This window comes from Euprymna scolopes, chromosome 15 (genome assembly GCF_053919585.1).
Source record: "Euprymna scolopes isolate OS-2025 chromosome 15, ASM5391958v1, whole genome shotgun sequence".
Taxonomy (NCBI): Eukaryota; Metazoa; Mollusca; class Cephalopoda; order Sepiida; family Sepiolidae; genus Euprymna; species Euprymna scolopes.
The window spans coordinates 111,883,351-111,899,260 of NC_136496.1; the positions used below are offsets into that span (position 1 = coordinate 111,883,351).

The window sequence follows — 15,910 nt, forward strand, 5'->3', positions numbered from 1 at the left end:
GGTGACTTCAATGTCCACCACAGTAACTGGCTAGGATTCTCAAATCACACAGACGTAGCTGGTAGCGCCACATATAGCTTCTCTATATCTCATTCCCTATCTCAGATGGTTACATTTCCGACACGTTTCCCAGACCAGCACGATCAACATGCCTCACTTCTAGATCTCTTTCTGACAACAGTTCCCAATGACTGTACAACAAATGCCCATAGCCCACTCGGGAATGCTGATCACGCTGTGATAATGGTAGAAATCAGCCTAAATTCTCGCCCTAAAACTGAAGACCCACTACTCAAAACAACGAGGTATTACAAAAAGGCTGATTGGGAAGCCATCAGGGAGCTCATCAGAGATGCCCCATGGCAAAATATCTTTACTCTTCCAGCGGAACAGTGTGCAAATGAGACAACTGAATGGTTCAAAACTGCTATTGAAGCACATGTTCCCGCACGGAAATACTATAGCAAGCCCCACTCCCCCCAATGGTTTACTTCTGCTTGTGCAGCTGCCATTTGTCAAAGGCAGCATGCGTTCCGCAGATTCAACCGACATAAGTCCAGCTCAAATAAACAGAAGTTTATAGAAGCTAGAAATAATTGTAAGAGAGTGATAGACACAGCTAAGTCAGATTACTCTGAAACCACCAGAAAGCGCATCGAAGCACAGAAATTAGGAACCCGGGATTTTTGGAAAATCTACAACAGCGTAGTTAATAATGGACAGTCAATTATTCCCCCACTAACAAACAATCATGAGGTTGCTTGCACGGCAACTGACAAGGCTAATCTGCTTGCCAGTCGGTTTGCCTCAAACTCCACACTGAACTCGGTACACCACTCACTCCCTGATTTTCCTCTGCGAACAGACGCCACACTTGACGACTTGAAAATCACCCCTTCTCAGGTACATGCTATTATAAAAAACCTAGACACCTCTAAAGCATGTGGACCAGATCTCATCCCGGCTGTGCTATTAAAAAAATGCTCTGCCGAGGTTGCTCCAGTTCTGTCCAAACTTTACAATAAATGCCTTAACGAATCTTGTTTTCCCGACTGCTGGAAAACCGCCTCTGTGGTACCAGTCTTCAAGAATTCTGGTGAAAGAACTGACCCACTAAATTATCGCCCCATTAGCCTCCTCCCGCTTTTCGCCAAAATATTTGAGTCCTTAGTTAATAAAGCCCTAGTCCAGCACCTAACAGCTGCTAAACTCTTGACTGACAAACAATATGGATTCAGGCAAGCCCGTTCAACAGCAGATATCTTAACTGTAGTTTCTGAACGTATATACCGTTCATTGGATAAAACAGGGGAGGGTAGAGCGGTGGCCCTTGATATATCTAAGGCTTTTGACAGGGTATGGCACGATGGTCTTCTAAGGAAAATTAGATCATATGGAATCACTGGAAGAATTCATAACGTAATTAAATCCTTCTTAAGTAATAGAAAAATCAAAGTTGTCCTCGACGGACGTACATCCAAACAATATGACATAAATGCGGGAGTGCCTCAGGGGTCTATCCTTGGACCTCTATTGTTCCTGATATTCATAAACGACCTCCCTGATAATATTGTTTCGGAGATGGGTATATTTGCCGATGACACCACTCTCTATAACAGATATGAGGGGAAAACAAATGAACACATATCCAAGAAAATGGCAGAAACACTAGAGGATGACCTCCAATCCGTAGTGGAATGGGGACAAAAATGGTTGGTCTCATTCAATGCTGCTAAGACTAAGCTTGTTTCCTTCAATAACTACAAGAAACCTTCTCTACCACCAATAGCAATGGCCAAGAACACATTGCCTGAAAGTACTTCTTTTAAACTCCTCGGCCTAACGTTTACAGGGAATATGAACTGGAATAGATACATTGAGAGCATTGCCAAGGCTGCTGCAAGGAAGGTTGGCTCCCTCTACCGTGCTAGAAAACTACTTACGCCTGCCAGTATCCTATACCTCTATAAGGCAACCATTCGCCCATGTATGGAGTACTGTTGTCACATCTGGGCTGGTGCATCTGCTGCTTATCTCTCGCTCCTGGACAGGGTTCAAAAAAGAGTCGCAAACCTGATAGGTCCTGAACTGTCATCTGGGCTTCAACCTCTGTCCCATCGACGAGATGTTGCATCCCTCTGCCTGTTCTACAAATACTTTAATGGTGAATGCTCTGACGAACTGCAAACACTTGTACCTCCCCGACGTAACTACCCCCGACAAACCCGACAAGCTACTAAGTCTCATCCCTTTACAGTGGAGATCCCTAGGTGCAAGAAAGCCTTTTACTCCAATAGTTTCTTCCCCAGAACTGCGGGTCTTTGGAACTCCCTTCCGGGATTCTGCTTTCCCAACTGCAATGATATGCAGAAGTTCAAGTGTAATGTTAACAAACATCTTTCTACTCTTCTCCCTTCATAATGACCCCGCTAATTAATTCCCTAATAGTAGCCCCCTGCTTCAAAGTGGCACTGTGCCTTGTTTGGGGTGAAAATTGAATAAAAAAAAAAAAATAAAAATAAAAAAATAATAGCAAAAATGCGTTACTTCCACTATTAATATTTAATACTTTTGATCGATAATGAATGTACGCAAATGATGTCACCGATTTTACAGTGAGAAATGGAGGTCCCTAAAGACCTGTATAAAAATATAAAGAAAAAAAAATACCGTAAAAAATCAAACGCAGATAAATAAACGAGGGAAAATCAACATAAAAAAAGAAGTCCGAAACACAAAAACTAATAAGAAAAAGAAGGCTCCAGAGAGATTCGAACTCTCGACCTCCAGTTTACTAGACTGGCGCTCTAACCAACTGAGCTATGGAGCCAAGACCTATGCACAAGGTATTAATAGCCTGTTATATATATATATATATATATATATGTGTGTGTGTGTGTGTGTGTGTGTGTGTGTGTGTGTGTGTGTGTGTGTGCGTGCGTGTGGGGGGTGTATGTATGTGTGTGTATGTGGGTGTATGTGTGTGTATACCCTGTATATATATATATATATATGTGTATATATATATGTGTGTGTATGTATATATATATATATATATATATATATATATATATATATATATATATATATATATATATATATATATATATATATATATATAATCTGTTTACAGTATTGAAACCAATGCTTTTGTATTGTCTTTTATGCAATGCAAATGCACTTATTGATCTGTACTGAAATAATAACGTTATTATTTAAAAAGCCATTCTTAACATGGGGACGGGAAGGTGTTATGTACCTATCCTGTACTTTCACCTAACAATTGAATAAAAACAGGTATCGTAAAACTTTAATTAAGCTTGAAAATACTATTAAAAAATAGCACGGATCAGTAAGTGCATTAGCACCGTCTTTTATATATATTTACTAGCAAAGGACTCGGTGTTGCTCGGGATTGAATAATGATCAACGAATGTTTCACACTCTCATATTTTTATTGTCATCGAATCAGTGAAATCACCTATTTTTCAATCAAAGCGATTGATTGCCTACTCTAGTTGGGGACACATCCTGGTGTGCTGGGAAGAAACTTCACATGCCACCCTGCAATGACTTAGTCCACAATACATTGTAGTCTACATTGAACTGCAGAGAACCTGCTGCTGATTTAATAAAATTATTTTTTTAAATATCTATAATGGCTTGAATTTAAGTTTAAAATGAAAAAGTCAAGTATCATGGTTTAATTATGCTTTAAACAGGAACATCCATTTCGAACGGGCTCCTGTCATATCAAAGAATCTACTGTTGGTTTTATATGTCATGTCTTCCAACTTGTGTGGCTATAAAACTTCTAAAATGCACCGATGGTACTAGGCTGTGTAAGGTGCCAACTTTGGTCAAAATCGCCCGTTCCTTCTTTCGTCGGATTATTTCGATTATAGATTATCGTTACTTATCAAAGGCATACCGATACAAAGCCTATCTAAGTCAGGCAAAAGTACCTTCGTGCGAAATTCATTTAAAATTGGTCCAGTCGTTTTCGAGTTCATAGGAAACGAACTCCTACACAGTTCCTTTTACATAATAGTAGAAATTGTTGTAAAAACAATTGGTTCAAAACTTACAGATGTAAGCTGTAGTCGCGCTCAATAGACTTTATATGCCAGTTAACCGTTTATATTCCAGTTAACCGTTTATATGCCAGTTAACCGTTTGTTTATTTAACAAATTTGACTATTGTTATAAAATAATAATAAAAAACTTTCGTCGAAATAGAAATTTATAAAAGCAAAGGTAAATTTTTACCTGGTTTCCGCCTCAACGTTTTCCTCTAAAATGACGACTTGACTAGGTTTTCGAGTATGCTTAAAACGGATATAGCATTTAAATTTTTCACAAATAAGCAGTTTCTCAGACATTAAGCAATGTCATTTCTTATGTTATAGCTGGTGGCCATCTTGGTACGCGCGTGCTTGCGCGTTGTTTCTCGGGGTTTTTCTTGTTTCTCGGGAATTTTCTTGCGCGTACCAAAATAGCCACCAGCAATAACATAAGACATGACATCGTTTAATATTCGGAAAATCACTTCTTTGAAGAAAATTTAAATGGGATATTCAGTTACAGCATACCCGAAAACCTATTCAAGTCGTCATTTTAAAGAAAAATGATAAGAATGATAATTTACCAAAGTAAATTTGTAAATCACTGAAATCAGTTGCTATATATATTATAATATGTTTTTCAGACGATCCGTCAGTTGGCTCTATAGCTCAGTTGGTTAGAGCGCCAGTCTAGTAAACTGGAGGTCGAGAGTTCGAATCTCTCTGGAGCCTTTATTTAAGGCAGTATTTCTTATTTTTTCAAAAAAGTATTCTTTAGGGTTTGTACACAGATTCGAAAAAGTTTTCAAAAAACAAATATATAACAAATAAATGTTATCAAAGGCAAGATAAGTTACTTTTAAAAACCCGCCGAATATATGTCAAGCTCTGTCACGGTAACATATATTGAACGAGTTTGTAACAGTATTTTATCCAGTTTTTTTTATTTATAACACCTTTTCCCAAACTTACCGTGTTAAAGAGGGAGTCAGACGCCATCTTGAATTTTCCAATACATCGGTAAACACTGTATGGTTTTCAAGCTGAATAAACATGTTACATTGAATAAAAACACGAAAATATATCCAGTTACGTAGAAAAGTAACTTATCTTGCCTTTGATAACATTTATTTGTTATATATTTGTTTTTTGACAACTTTTTCGAATCTATGTGTACAATAATACAGACCCATTCTTTATTTACAGTACATTCGTTTTCATATTTAGTGATTTGAATTAATTATATTTTCAAACACATAAGAGATTACTTAAAAAAAAAAAAAAACCCTGCACATCGTAATTTCATTATACGAAATATCGAAATGAAACCGGTAAAATAATAAAGTATGCTGTTCGGTTTCTCATTAAAAAAGTTCGGCATTGTATCAATACTCGAAAATCTAAAATTATAAGGTCTCCATGTTTTAACTAGATAGCTATTAGGAATATATATATATATATATATATATATATATATATATATATATATATATATATATATATATATATATATATAGATATGGTTACCCATAAAAAACAAAAGAGGCCATCTTGAACATATGCTGTAGAACGGAGAAAAAGGCCAAAGACTCTAGTGTTTTGATGTTTTGAATATAATAAACTAGTTGTGACCAAAGTTTCAGTTTCATTCGGACAAAACAGCAAGAAATAGAGCCTAGTTAGAGCTGGGCCCGTTTTTTATGGGTCATCATGTGTGCGGATATATATATATATATATATATATATATATATATATATATATATAAGTGTTGTGACGATTAATCGAAATCGGGAATTGGAAAAATCGAACTTTTTGAGGGTATCGGAATCGGAAAAATTGGTGTCTAATTTCTGATTCCAAACCGATTCTTTAAAAGTTTAAATAAAAAACGAAACAAGCACATTTTTTTTATTAGACGTTGTTACTTTACAACATAAGATTGAAAAAGGCCACAGAATGAGTTATAAATCTCATTTACAGATTTAACATTGATTAGCAGAATTTAATTTTTTTATTTATTGGTCATTTATAACTTGCCTATAGCCTTTTCAATCGTTTCGCATCTATTCGCTAAAATGTCCATGTGCCCTCATCCGAGTGAGTTCATATGATTATTAACAAGTTTTAAATGCTCAAACAAAAACAAAGCAAAAAACAAGTCTCTAATCAAATATTTATAAATATTAAAAGAATCAGAATCGGTAATTGGATCGGAATCGGGAAAAATTTTGGAATCGTCCGACCATTACTGAACTCCAATCTATGTTTCCCCTTGCCGGACTTTCACAAAAGACACTCAACTAGTTACAACCACTATCAACAATTTCCCCGACTCTCTATCTGTATCAAAATCTGAACGCAGCTTCTTTCCTAGAACTGCCCGCCTGTTGAGCACTGTTCCACTGACTTGCTTCCGACTGGCTACAATATGGTAACCTTCAAGTCCAATGTAAACAAGTTCTTGCTGAGCTGTCCCCATAAATAATCAAATTCAACCAAAATAACACATTAACAATTACTAATTTACCACCTTACATTCAATAGGATAACTGAATTCACGAAGTTTGAATTCACACTAATATAGTATTTAAAAATTAAACACACATATATATATATATATATATATATATATATATATATATATATATATATATATATATATATATATATAACGATTATTTAATTAAAAGAAAGAGTAACAACACTTTAAAACGATGAGCTTTTGGTGCTTCTACACTATTAGGATGAAATTTCGGAAATCGTAATTTTGAATATTGCATGAAAACAATAATATACGTATTCTTCGTATTTTTTAGATGATTAAATTTCAAAATTACGAAAATCGATTGGATAGAATATTAAATAGTGAAGAAAATAAGCAGAATTTGATGACAATGATCGTAACAGTAACACACAGGAGGGTTTCAAAAGGGAGGTAATTTTCTGTTTCGATTTAAACAAGATGGCCGAAATGTGACACCCGCTACCACGATTAAAGTTATGTTCTGTTTTTTTTTTGTTTTTTTTAATTCAGTAATAGTCAGGTAATTTTGACTGCACAATTTGGTAGCTACCATTGTAATTTATTAGAATTGACAAAAAAAAAAATCAGTAGAAACCATTGTTTCATTTATCTACTAAAAAAATCTCGTCCCAATAGTGTAGAAGCGACTAGCATTTTTTTTTTATTTTAAATAACAATTTAAAGTATTTGATAAATGGTAGCAGCTGGTTGCTGAAAAAATGTATCTAATATTATGAACGAAATGTTATGTTATTTTGTTTTGTACTAACGCCAACGTGTCGTGTTTTGACTGTGTCCGTCTGCCTCTCCGTCCATTCGTCCCTCCGTTCGTCCGTCTCTCTCTCTCTCTCTCTCTCTCTCTCTCTCTCTCTCTCTCTCTCTCTCTCTCTCTCTGTTTCCCTGGCATATTAAAGCGGCCAGTCTCTTACGTTCCAAGTGGCAATATGCCTTGTTTGGAGAAAAAATAAAAAATAAAACAATAAAAGAATAAATATAAATAAATAAAAATGCTGTCAATTTTTCGCGATCAGTTTTGTAAAAAACGATACCAGGACAAATTAATCTCCTCCTGCACAAATTTGTGGAAATATTATTTACTATATGATTTTTGCGGACCCCTCCCTGCCCCAGATATATGTTCAGATTAGTCCACCATGCAAATTACGTTTGTGCGCTCTGCTACTCTGATATGCTTTTCTTACCCCAGAACCCTCACAATCCACACAAAACGTATGGAAAACAGCTGTGGGTTTTGTCACGTAATATTAAGATGGTCTAATTACTAAAGTCATATAATCTTCCGACGTCATTGAGTTTTGTCCTATAAATTTGGTCACGTGTCCCACGAAACAACCGGAAGTAGATAAAGTCTAATGGCATAAATTATGAAGGTCGTGGCTTTTTGCTATGAGAATATAGTAGTTATATTATTAGAATCTATTTTTATTGGCGCTAGTTCGTGTTCATCTCGGAGTAACTAAACCATTCAGAACACTTTTGCGAAGAAAGTAATGCTATCAGATTTTTTAATTTCATTTTTCTCGCACTTATCTCAATTAGGGTTTCAATATCAAGTTAACAAGGCGACATGTTCCCATTTTCACCTTAAGCTACGATTTTGGCTAGGTGAGTAGAATAATCCAGATTTAACTCACTATACACATCTACCAACTCAGCTAGCAGTGTCAGAAATTTCGTGAAAACTATTGAATAATTCCACCCGCCATCTTTCGAAGCGTATAACTCCTCGAAAAATTTCATTCAAGCCCTAATTATTTTTTCAATTAAAGGAGCAAGGACCAAGGTTTCATTAAAAATAAAAACACAAAAACAAACAACGTGGGTATTTTTTTTTAAAAAAGGTTTTAAACTTCGGACTTTACAGGTAAATTTCTAAAAAACACTATTTTTTTTGTTTTTAAATTTTAATATATTATTTATTGATCTTTTATCTTCAATCTGTGATATATAAAACTTTGGTACATAAATTAATTATTTACTTTTTAATAGACATTTGAAAATGGGGGGGGGGCGTGAATTAAAAAAAAAAAGTTTGTCTAAAATATTATATTCGGTTTATTGGAAAGAGCATAACATTTCACATTGACCCTGAAAATATCGTAAAAATAGAATCAATAGAAAAATTTTGATAGATTTTTAAAGTTTAAAAATTGAAAAATACTGAACTCGTAACATTCAATTAATTTCATTACTATTTTAAAAAAATATTTGTATTACTTTTTATACAACTTTAATAGTTTATTTTGGAAGAATAATACATAAAGAAAATAAACAACCCACTTTTAAAAGAGAAATTGCGAGTTTTTTTTATATTTTATTTGCAGTTTCGTGTTAGGGGTGTCAAAAATTCATACAAAAATTCTGATAAACCTAACTCAGCACACTTTTGTTTTTGTGCCGCAGTTAAAAGAATCAATATCTAAAAGGAAAAAGAAAACTTTTAAGACCATGGTATTTCGAAGCTTAATGCTTCTCATTAGACAAAAAAGATCAAGGTTATATATATACATAAAAAACTAGCATCAGAATATTAACTGAAAAATTAATAAAAAATAAAAATATACAATAAGTATATAGAGGGTCAATAGGAAGTAAAAAAAAAATGGGGAGAAATATCAGAAATAGACAAAAGAAACGATATATAGGAAGAAATGTATTTAAATATATAAATTAATAATAGTATAGAAAAATAAAATAATAACAACAATAATAATAATAATAATAATAATAATAATAGTAGTAGTAGTAGTAGTAGAAGAAGAAGAAGAAGAAGAAGAAGAAGAAGAAAGATATAAAAATGTACAATAAAATAAAATTATATAAACCTCGTTAAATTAATTGGCTTTAATCTTTGAATACTCTTAACTTGGAACTAGCAGAAGTACCCGTCGTTGACTGGGTTCAAAAACAGCCTACAGAAAATGAACTGCGATTGATGAACGTATGATAGGTTATGAAAACGAGGGGGTTGTAAAGAGATAGGTTTTGATACTCAAAAATTTTACCCTAAGAAAAATACCCTAAGAAAAATATGATGAAAGTAAAGATAATTTTCGCGAAAATATTTTTTATATCAACTTTGTTTCCATTCGTAGCCAAGAGTGACCAACAAAATTATGTTTCCTTACAAAGAGAAAATGTTATATATATATATATATATATATATATATATATATAATAATATAAATATACAAGAAATTAATGTTACCATAGTCAATAAAAGTTACTTTTATGATAGAAAAGTTCATTGGTTTGTATTTTAAGTAGTTTGTAAAACAAAATCTTTCTTTTAATTCACGAACGGGTTTAAAAAAAAAATCAAAATGGCAGCAACTTTGAAATGGAGAGCCACGTTTTCAATTTGAAGGAGGGGCACCTGAGCATTCTGTGTTAACAATTTAAGAGAGTTCCGTCAACATCAGGAATATTTATGAACATATTTTAATGTTTTCTGTTATTTTGTGCTTGAGGAATATTCGATTTATTGGCATGTGTAGTTTATATAAAAATTCATTTAAGTAGTTATCGCCTCAAATTTCGTTTTAATTTCGGTTCACTGAAATTATAAAGAGCATTAAAAACTATTTCAAAACAAAAAAAACATGAACTGAACTTTTATTGACTATGGTAACATTTATTTCTTGTATATTTATTTTTTCGGGTAGTCGTTTGTTGGCTTTTCTGCTAAACACTCTTACTAAATAATATCGACGAAATATCGAAAAACAAAGAAACAAAAACCGTTTTGAAAAATAATGAAACTTTACTTACTTTAGTAAAATAATCTGAAACAGCAAAATGAGGTATTAAAAAAGTAAACACATAATTAGTTTAGTTTTTTAAAGCAAAGAATCGATATAAATATGAATAAGAAGAAAATGGCACCCTTTTCAAGCATAACAGCTTCGTTTCAGTTTTACAGTATTGAACGGTGTAGTATTGCGCCATCGGATTCACGTTTTTACTATTATAATGTAAAGTACACGCAGAAAGGGTGGTAATCAACTGAATTCCTTCTAGTACACTGACAAAAAAGCTTAAACAGATATATAAATAAAAATAAAAAGGTTATATAAATGTTTTTAAAAAGACACGTAATCACGTGAGCACGATTTTTTCCTTCTTTTGACACGATAACAAGTAACGTTCTTATTTTTTATTATTTATACACCATTTATCTATTTTCGAAAGAGTACCACGTGCAAGTGGAGAAGAGTTATGCAAAATTTGTGTCGAGAATTGTCTAAAGTTCCGACTTTTTTTTGCTTTCACTTTAATAAGAACGTGAATTTATAAGGTGAATTTAATCGACACAATATGATTCAACTCAAAAAATAAATAAAAGCTAACGTAAAAACAGATTAAATTTAAGGTGTTATTGTGGACCCTCACCCATTTTAAAAAATCTTGTTAAACTTTGTGACATATTTACATTCTATGGAGGTCAGGTGCGAACGAACACCCAATAATTTTATTATACCATATTTCTTCAAACTGAAACATAATTATCAAAGTATACTTACGCAAATAGATATGGAAAGTCTTTGTTAAAGTTTGTGCCATATTTCCATGGAGTACAGGCGCGAACGCAGACCCCACAATTTTATTATACCATCCCTATTTAAGTTAAAACCTACTTATCAAAATATTATTATGTACATCTATATCAAAAACCCTTGTAAACCTTTTTTTTTTCATTTTTTATTTCCATACTTTGGGGGCCAGGCGCGAACGCAGACCCCACAATCTTTTATGAACCACCGTTCTGCGAGATCAAACATACCCATTCCTGTGTCTCGATACATCTTCTATCATTATATGTAATCAGTTTTTTTAAAATAGTCAACCATATAGGAGCCTATTCGTGACCCCCACCACACACATTCAGGTTTATATTATATATATATATATATATATATATATATATATATATATATATATATATATATATATATATATCAAGCAAGCATTATTAAATGCAACGAAGATACTTTGCTTTATTATCCTATTTTTTAGTTTTTCGATTTTCCGTATAATCTTTTTCATATCAAAATCGACAATACTAATAGAAGTTCCATAGTTGTTACCGTCACGAGCGCTTTCGATTCGTCCACCTATCATCTTTTCGATTCGTCCACGTATCATCTTCAGGCGTTGAGGAAGTCAGATGAGTAGGAGCGAAAGTAGAAATTAAGAAGTTAAAAGTACATTAAACCGCGTTTAGGTGATGGTAAGTTAAAATATATAAAGTTGATGAGAAGTCGATTGAAATATAGATCGATTAAAAATTAGAGTATTAAAAATTCGTGGGCACTACTGGCAAAGTTCGTCCATTACGTGTTACGCAATTCATTTTACTATATTGCTGCTTTTCTTATTTATAGTTGAATGATGAGTTCTAATGTATGACGCTTAAAGTATATATAATTTTTGAAAATTATTTTATACATATACATATATTTTAAGATAATTTTATGCGCACACACACACACGCACACACACACACACACACACACACACACACACTATATATATATATATATATATATATATATATATATATATATATATATATATATATATATATATATAAGCAGGGAGACTGGTCGTTGTACAAGATACAAGATTAAGTGAAGATTAACGAATGTTTCACCCTCCCATAGTTTATTGTCATCGAAATCGGTGAAATCGTCCATTATTCAATCAAATCGATTATTTGTCCTGCTCTAGATGGGGACCCACCGCGTACAATAAGGAAGCTTCACATCCATCCATACTGTGACAGTTCACAATACATTGTTGTCTACATTACACCGTAGAGAATGTACTATTAGTTTTAGAAAATAACTTTCATGATAAAAACAGAGGTAGAAAGACATAAAAATTGGACGACATTTCGCCCGTTTAGTGCAGGCTTTTTCAAGAGTAAAAATGTAAATGCCCACTAAAATATCTTTTATAGAATTAAAATTTTAAATGCAAAATCAAGTATCATGGTTCCATTGTGCAGTGATAATGGTTCCAATGTAAGGTTAAAATGAAAAAAGTTAAGTATCCTAGTTCAGTTGTGCTTTGGACAGAAACATTCATTTCAAACGCGCCCCTATCATTTCAAAGAACTTACTTTAATTTTTTATGCCGAGTCTTTGTGCTTGTGTTGTACTAAAACTTCTCAAATGCATTTTTTATGTTAGCCTGTATAAGATGGTCAAAATCGCCCGTTTCTTCTTTCTTCAGATTTATCGATACTTATCAAAAATATTTCGATACAAAACCTAAGAAGACTGCCACGTATATGAAGCACATTTGAGTGAAATTTTATAAAGATCGGCTCATCCATTTCGGAGTCTATAAGGAACGAACTCACACACACATAGACACACACAGACAAAGTTCCATTACAACTCATTTTGTTTCCTATCAAACAAGGCCAATAGGATGCAACACTTTCCTCCTACAATTCACGATCTTCTTCGTCTCGAAATTGGTGACCCCGACATGATTTGATCATGTAACTTCCTTATCTGGAGTAAGTTGAGACAAGTTTTAATCGTCACCATAAGGAATTCTTCTAGCGCCGTCGTATGAACAAACAGTCTATACTGGATCTGTCATTATTATGATTTTTAATTTTAATATATTTCAATCTAATTTTTGCTAAACAGTATTTAATTTTATTATTTATTTCTTACAAAGCAAAACATACGCTCCCGTATTCCTACCACTGACCTTAAGTTTGGGTGGTAATACTTCCCTAAAACAACAAACTTTAAACGAAGGGAGAAAGAAAGAGAGTGGTTATCGGGGAAAATTATGTTTTAACAAGCTTCTGGGTCTGACCTTTACTCCTGATCTAAAATAGAACACGTACATCAAATCTGTTTCCAAAGTCGCTGGAAAAATAGTTGGATTATTCTACTGCTCCAGTAGATATCTCACTGCCGATGCAATTCTCTACCTGTATAAGAGCCAAGTACGTCCTTGGATCGAGTACTGTTATCAAACACTCGTCTATCTGAAACCACTATCAATAATTTCCCCCCACTCTATGCCTAAACCTAAACGTAGATTCCATGAACAAAGCTTCTTTCATAGAATTGCCCGCCTGTGGAACTCTCCTCCGTTTCACTGCTTACCAGCTGACTGCAATATGGTTGTCTTCAAGTCCAACGTAAACAAGTTTTTGATGAGCCGTTTCCCTTAAGTAATCCAATTTACCAAATTTCCACTACTAACGATTACTACGATATTGTCCCATTGACTATCGTACACTCAGTAACCCTTATCCTTGAGTGGCCTCCGGGCCTTGATAAGTGGTAAATCCGTTGTAAAAAAAATAATAATATTTATCTGCAAAATGATCGGCAGAAATCAGAAAACAAATTAACTCATTATGGACAGCAGCTACGTTCTACAATTTATAATAGTCGGTTAATTAGATTAGACAGAGATTACCGATTATGATAGATTTCGAAACAGGCGTAAAGGGCTATAATGTGAGTATATTTAGTTTGATTTAGTTTTTATGAAAACCGTGTAAATACCAGGTGGAAACCTTTCGTGAAAATTCAGTTAACTCTAATTGTTGTGAAATGTTAACATTGAGTACAAGACATCATTGTTTTTAATGTTCTTCAAAGTTTAGTTTCTTTGGAGTATGTTAAAGGGATTTTAGGGAAGCATAAAATGGACACAACCTCGATTTAAAAGTCCAAATATATCACATCTACATTAAAATTTGACCCATATTTATAAGACATCAATCAAGCCAGATTCCTTGAATTCCAGTTTCGTCCTACGATCCCTTAAATTCAAGCATTTTTAAAACCAAAATCATCTAACAAATTTTAATCAAAATTATAATAAGAATTCTATATATAAAGTTTAGAGTTATTATTTCTGTATTTTAACCCAAGTAAAAGACGGAGAAGCAATTTTACCAGCGAATCGTGCATTCTACTACTCTATTCCGCCGAAATTATTAAAAATGAAATAAAATGGAAAAGGAAAGGCTCCAGAGAGATTCGAACTCTCGACCTCCAGTTTACTAGACTGGCGCTCTAACCAACTGAGCTATGGAGCCGACTGATAGACACGTTCTATCCATAGCCATCTTCAAATGCAGCTATTTTCCCTGATTAAAGAAACTGACGTTTTTAATAAATGTATTTGTTTTTATACGTCGTGTATGTGCAATGACTATTACATTAAAAGAGGAAGACTGATCTTTTTATGTTTTAAATAACAATTTTAAAGTACTTAATAAATGGTAGCAGCTGGTCGCTGAAAAACGTATGTGATATTATAAATGAAACACAAGCACGTTTTAATGTTGTTTTTTTTTTTATACCAACGCCAACATGTCGTTTTTTGACTGCCTACTGTCGCAGGGCAGGACTGCCTACTTATCTGTCTGTGGTCGCCTCTCTCTCTCTCTCTCTCTCTCTCTCTCTCTCTCTCTTTCTCTCTCTCTCTCTTTCTCTCTCTCTCTCCGATATATTGAAGCAGTTAGCTCCCAAAATTGCTGCCAATTTTTTTCAGTTAGTTGAGGATTTTAAACAAGCGGTGTCCAAATAAATTAATACACCGCACCGCAGTAGCAGTACCGCATACCGCACTAAATTTGTAGAAATATTACTTTACTGACTGATTTCGCGGATTTTTTTTTTTTTTCATATATTTGTTCGAATTAGTCCACCGCGCGGATTACTTTTGGGCATCAGAGTACATACAATCTACACAAACAAAATATTAATTAAAAAAAAAAAAAGAAAGGCTTCAGAGAGATTCGAACTCTCGACCTCCAGTTTACTAGACTGGCGCTCTAACCAACTGAGCTATGAAGCCGATTGGAGATCAGGGGTTTGTGCATATGACTAGAAAAATATATAATGCAGCTGATGTTCATATTACACGACATGAAATGAGAGCTCCCGTGAAATTGGAACACTTGATCTACAGTTGACTAGACTTAATTTATAAATAGATATCATAGTTAATGTTCATTAGACAGCTCCAAATTCTTGTGTAAAATCGTCAGCGTATTAGCGACGGGATAATTTTGTATCTAACTTATAATTGTGTATATTTTTCTCCAGATATAAAAATGATACTTCGACAGTTTTTTCGTCGCGAAGGGCACCAAGTCCAGACAGGGAAAACACAATTGCGGCATAGCGTGAATCCTCTCACCAGCCAAACGTAAAAATATACGAGAAGCGTTCTAAAAGTAATACCTCCTATTTTTTTGTAGGGGGGGGGGTCAGAGATGAATAAAAGAAATTGCATTCTTTCTGATTA

General features: G+C 33.6%; 4 non-coding genes across 4 annotated transcripts; 1 reads left to right on the plus strand and 3 right to left on the minus strand.

Moving 5' to 3' along the window:
• Window positions 1–2,756: 2,756 nt before the first annotated feature.
• Trnat-agu (transfer RNA threonine (anticodon AGU)) lies at window positions 2,757–2,830 on the minus strand. The gene has a single exon. It is a non-coding gene; the product is annotated as a tRNA-Thr (tRNA).
• A 1,892-nt stretch (window positions 2,831–4,722) lies between these two features.
• On the plus strand, window positions 4,723–4,796 carry Trnat-agu (transfer RNA threonine (anticodon AGU)). Its single transcript has one exon. It is a non-coding gene; the product is annotated as a tRNA-Thr (tRNA).
• A 9,823-nt stretch (window positions 4,797–14,619) lies between these two features.
• Trnat-agu (transfer RNA threonine (anticodon AGU)) lies at window positions 14,620–14,693 on the minus strand. The gene has a single exon. It is a non-coding gene; the product is annotated as a tRNA-Thr (tRNA).
• Window positions 14,694–15,383: 690 nt separating this feature from the next.
• Window positions 15,384–15,457, minus strand: Trnat-agu (transfer RNA threonine (anticodon AGU)). Its single transcript has one exon. It is a non-coding gene; the product is annotated as a tRNA-Thr (tRNA).
• Window positions 15,458–15,910: the final 453 nt, after the last annotated feature.